Source organism: Anolis carolinensis, chromosome 1, assembly GCF_035594765.1.
Source record: "Anolis carolinensis isolate JA03-04 chromosome 1, rAnoCar3.1.pri, whole genome shotgun sequence".
Taxonomy (NCBI): Eukaryota; Metazoa; Chordata; class Lepidosauria; order Squamata; family Dactyloidae; genus Anolis; species Anolis carolinensis.
Window position 1 is genome coordinate 155,770,241 of NC_085841.1, and position 5,847 is coordinate 155,776,087.

Sequence of the window (5,847 nt, forward strand, 5' to 3'; positions counted from 1 at the left end):
TATATGTTCTCACTCTATTGCTGTATACACTATTTAAAAACTTTAATAAAAATCTATGTTTTAAAAAACCCTCCGGACAAGAAACTGAGGATACAGAGGCCTGTAAGGGACATAAAAGCTCCCTAATAAAGCTGACATGTTCTTTCTCAGTCTATCACAAGGCTGCCTTTCCTCTCTGTTCTCCTCCCCTCTTGTGGCATTGTTTTGGATTTCAAGTCCCATAAAGCCCTGTTGTAGTTTAAAAAAATTAGTAAAAACATTAAAATTTTCTACAACTGTAGCAAGTTTCATCCTGATAGCCCTGAAAATGATGGAGAAATGAGCCCCAAAGATTTTCCCATTGCCACCAAAGCAACAAAATTAACAAAACAAAACTTCCAAAATTCGGATCCAAAACAAAATGGCCCTTCCCAAATTTTGCAATATTTTCAGAATGAAACAGGGGCACCCGAACTTGGATACAAAATTCAAGACGGATTTCTGCCATCTCATACACCTCTACTAGCTATGTTCCCTCCCCAAACAGCCCTTACTTACCTTTCCCTCAAATCCTTCTTTTATCAGTTTTGCTTACTGTGTGTGTGTCCTATCCCACAAATATAAATAAATAACAAAAAAGCCTGTTTTTAGTGCTTGCAGTTCTGTGTCTTCTTCTCTGTGTTCAAAATGTTTATCTATTTTCCTATTCCCTGCTCTTTTTCTGGTTTGTGTGTTTGCAAACCATACACAAGCAGCTAGCTAGTGCAACAAGCACACATACATACATACATACAATAGGATAGTGATGCTATCCCTGTATCAGGGCTGCAGGGAAAGCTTGGAATAGTTGCTGGATGGCGCTGGCTGGGCATCCATCCACTTCACCACGGACTTTGGGTCCAGTTGTGGTGGAGGCCATGTGTACCTCTCCCTCACTGGGCACTGCTGGGCCCTGCTCCACGTAGAAGTGATGGACGAGGCACACTTCTGCTGAGATCCACTGGGCCATAGACCACATGCTGGAGGGATGGTTATCTGGGAGGCAGCAGTTCACTCGGGTTTTTATGGTAACACGGTTTTTATGTATGAGGGGTGGGGGACACTGGCTTCTGGGGAGTGCACTGTTTGACACACATGCTCCACCTCACTGTCCGTGAAGGGCTAGGGCTGCTTAGTATGCCCCCTACAAAGACCCTCCCATGCAGCATCCAGGACATCACTAAACTAATTGACTGGTGCCACAAGATTACAGGCCGCTTCCACCCCAGCATCAAGGCTGGGAGAGACAGGCTGTGGAGGGGGTCCCACAACTCAAGCTCTTGCAGGCCGTCCCCACCCATTGAAACTCCACCTTCCTGATGCTCCAATGGCTGATGGAGCAGCAAAAGGTGATTCACTGCCTTGCCCTAGAATGGGAGAGTCTCAGCTCTGTGCAGACACCTCTCTCAAAGCATGGCTGGGACTGCATCTGCCAGTTGATCTCTGTGATCCAGCCCTTCTTGAAGGACACAGAGACCCTGGGTGCTTTGACAGCCCTTCTCAGTCACATGCTCCCTTTGGTGCTGAGATTTCTTCATCTGGAAGGGCATGGGATGGCTGGTACACTTAGCCTATTTGGGATGCTGACACTCCATGTGCGGGCAGTCGTGACGTGCTTGATTGGCACTGTCACCAAATGCCTGGAGACGCTCTTCAGCAGCTGAACGCACTTGTTGGCTGGCATATGCGATCTGTGGCTGGCATATGCTCTCTCAGTGTGGCTGCACGCTGGAAGTCCGAGCTGGTGTCAGCAGTTAGGGCAGCATACCTGCACAGAGGCGGAGATGAAGAACCCCAACCTTCTTAGTGTCACTTGTTCTGAACACTGGTGGCGGGAGGTGGGGGGGAGTCCCAGAGAAACAAGAGCACAAAACACATGAGGAATCCCTCCTCTGCAGATTCTTCACTGATGCGTGTTGAGTTTACCTGGGCTCAGGCCTGTAGCCGGGGGGGGGGGGGGGGGGTTAGGAGTTCAACCCCCCCCCCCCAAAATTTTACTCATGAATTTTAACTGGTTAACCAAATCCCCATGCTAAGTCTATGAGATGCAAAAAATAGTCCCTTCAGGCACTATTTCAAGCAGATATTGACAGGTCTGTAGCTGGGGGGGGGGGTAGGGGTTCAACCCCCCCCCCCCAAATTTTCAAAACCCTCCCCACATTTTTTTTCTGGCTACGGCCCTGCCTGGGCTAGTTTCAAAGAGGTCCTGGGAACCCTCTGCCAAAGTCTAATCAAACTGCTTCTCAACTATAAAAGCTTGGCTATCTGGGAATCTCTGAATGATGATGCTTTGAGTCAGGTGCTTGGGATGGATGGTTGTCAGGGCCGGCTCAACGCGGAGGCCATTGAAGCACCCGCTTCGGGCGCACGGTCCTGAGGGCGCCGTGGAGGCCAGCCAGGCAAGGGCGTGTGGGGCGGGAGGCGGGGCCCCGTCTGGGCGGAGCCCTGCCTCCCACCCCGTGCGCCCTGGCCCCGCCTCTCACGCTGTGTGAGAGGCAGGGCCAGAATGAGCAGCGCGGGAAGCGGGGCCAACCCTGGCCCCGCCTCCTGTGCAGCTCACCCTTGCCCGTCTGGCCTTTTCCAGGTGGCCAGACTGCAGTGGAGGAACCTCCGCTGCAGTCTGGCCACCTGGAAAAGGCCAGGGTGTGCGGGGCAGGAGACAAGGCCCCGTCTGGGCAGAGCCCCCCCTCCCAGCCTGCGCGACCTGACCCCGCCTCTCACGCTGCGTGAGAGGCAGGGTCAGGATGAGCAGCGTGGGAGGCGGGGCCAACCCTGGCCCCGCCTCCCACGCAGCTCACCCTCACCCGTCTGGCCTTTTCCAGGTGGCCAGACTGCAGCGGAGGTCTCTCCAGGCTGCAATCGTGGAACCTCCGAGGAACCTCCGCTGCAGTCTGGCCACCTGGAAAAGGCCAGGGCGCGCCGGGGCGGGAGGCAAGGCCCCGTCTGGGCGGAGCCCCGCTTCCCGGCCTGCACGCCCTGGCCCCGCCTCCCACGCTGCGTGAGAGACAGGGTCAGGGCGAACAGCGCGGGAGGCGGGGCCAGGCCATGGGAGGCAGGGCCAGGGTGCAGGAGGCGGGGCCAGGTCTGGCCATGCCCCGCCTCCCGCGGGGCATGGCCACACCTCCCGCAGCGCGGGGGGCACAATTTTCACCCCCCGCTTAATATTTAAAGTTTTCTCGGGCCGGCCCTGATGGTTGTTCATCTGTTTGAAATAGGACATGGTGGCGGTGGGTGTTGACCTGGCAATAAGGACAGAGATTCACCCTTTGCCCAGAGTTATGAAAGGCCTTGGTACAATGTTGCCCAGGTGCATATCTGCACACCAGTACCACACGCACATTGGCATAACAAAAGGCAGCAAAACAACATTAGAAAATGAATATGTGTGATAGGTAATTGTCATTTTCTGGCAGGAATGGGTTTTACAATGATATCCCTTGGGTGGTTACCTGCAGTGCATTTCTGTTAGCCCACTGAGACCCCTCTGTATTGCTAATGAGATTTTGAAATGGCACAGAATGATCATGGCAATATTGTTTTCACAGAAGCCCCTCCTCTGTCCTTGAGTCAATTTTGCATTGCACTACTGTTTGCATGTATGCATGGCTGTTTTCATGCATACATTACATTGCTTATCCCAGATTAAGGGCCCAAGGCAGTTATTTATTCCACTTTCACCCCATGTGCTACATCTGGAGGCTTCATTCCACCCACATTATATGACCAGTGTAGACAAGTTTAAGGCTTTTAAAAAGGCAGTCATGAAAGAACTAATATCTATTAGAGGGAATAACAGCATTACATATGGGGTCATTATAAGGATATATTTATAAATAGAGAAGCAGGAAAACCATTGCTTAGATCTATCCAGAAACTTCTAAAATTTGATTTGTAATCTTTAGCTAGAACAAATAGCTTATTGGATATCATTATTATCTTTCCACTTAAGGTTATGTACCTAAAGTCACTGTACTTTAGTAGGACTATCACGTACGTACCCACTGTGCAGGCTTTCATCTCTGCATAGCAAATGTGATTGTTTTAAATAGTAAATTGTGTTGGCATGACTAAAGAGCAGAGAGTGATGCCAAGAACTGTTAGCAGGCATTTTACAGCTTATCAATGCATCATTTGTGCATGCTATGTGCCTCATAAACCCACGGGCACTGAGATTGTGCATCCAAACTGGCCTTGATCATTTGTAAGTTCTTTTTTTGAAGAGAACATTACTAGCTTTTAAAAGGATTGTGGTGGCCACTGATAAGCGAAGCACCAGTTGCCACGCCAAAACGTATCATTGTCAAGATGAAAGCACACTATTCCAAAAAACTAACTACAATTCTAAGTACCCATTTTCTAAAAATATTTTATGGGAGCGAATCTTTCAACCATATGGATAAGAGCACATTATGGCAATAATTTAGTGCCTGCATTATTTCCTATGGCATAATACTAGTGACAATAAAATCAATTCATTTACTTTTATTATCTCAGCTAAAATTTCCAGCCAGTTTACATCCAAAGAGTTAGAACAAGAAATACAACAAAACGTAATTTTTTTTACAAAACATAATGAGCTATCCCCAAAACATAATGGAATTTTAACATTGTGGTGTCATTTTAATTTCACAATCCTGGGAATTGTAATTTTTGGCCCCTTCCACACAGCTGAATAAAACTCCACATTATCTGCTTTGAATTGGAATATACGACAGCGTGGACTCAGATAACCCATTTCAAAGCAGATTTTCTGCCTTGATATCCTGGGTTACATGACTGTGTGGAAGGGCCTTTTGTGAGAAGCTTTGAATTTTCTGCTAAAGAGCTGTCCTGGGGAGTGGACTAGAAATTTTTACTTCCAGTGGACTCTCGGTTAATCAGCACCCATGGGGATTGGTAGATGCCAGATAAATGTAGGTTTTGGTTGCTTGTGGGTTATTATTCAGAGTTGGCCTAACTAATACTATAGTATACCCCATACTGTACCATACCATAAACATAATATGAATATAGAAATACAGTCCTTAAGAGCAAATAAAGGTCCCCCCCCTTTTTATTGAATTTTATAATCATAATAATTACAATAGTAATTCCTTTTCTTTAACATTTATCTTCCAAATTAAAAATCAAATAAAGGTAAGTTTAAAATAACAAAGTTGTACTGCCATATACAATTTTCATTTTTATTTAAAGGATTATTTCTTTGATTTTTTTTCGTCAATTTCCTGAGAGCTTCAGTTGCTTGAACTCCAATTAACTGACTAAACTACAAATCTTCCACTTCTGTGGGATGTATCAGTCAAAGATAATATAGGATCAAACTCTTATATAGTGGGGATACTCATTCTCCATCTGGGAAATTAGATACCTAAAGAGGATTTTTTTTTTTTACCAATTGTACCAAGATGCTGTTATTGTGATTCTTGCTTTTCCCTGTATAATTTGTGATTAACTTGGTCTTAACTGTACCCTGTGGTCAATTCTAATCATTGGGCAAGTTCTGCTTCCATCCAAGCTGGCAGGCTTATCTTGCATCAATGGTTTCTGTAAGGGACCTCAGGCATTGGTCCAGTTTGATAGTTGACATGCCTGAATGGACCCAAGCTGCCCGGTTTCTAAGGGGCATCAGTCAACAGGCTGATTTTCCAGTGTGTGAATGGTTGTCCGACACAGCACTAATTTTACATGAACTAAGGCAAAACATTTGACTATTTTAAACTCATTATCAACATGTCCTTGTTCACAATTCCCCCTGCTTCACCTCCACTTCTGTACCCATTGGTCATGAAAACATTAAGAAAACTTTACAGCTTTAAACATTTTTAAAAT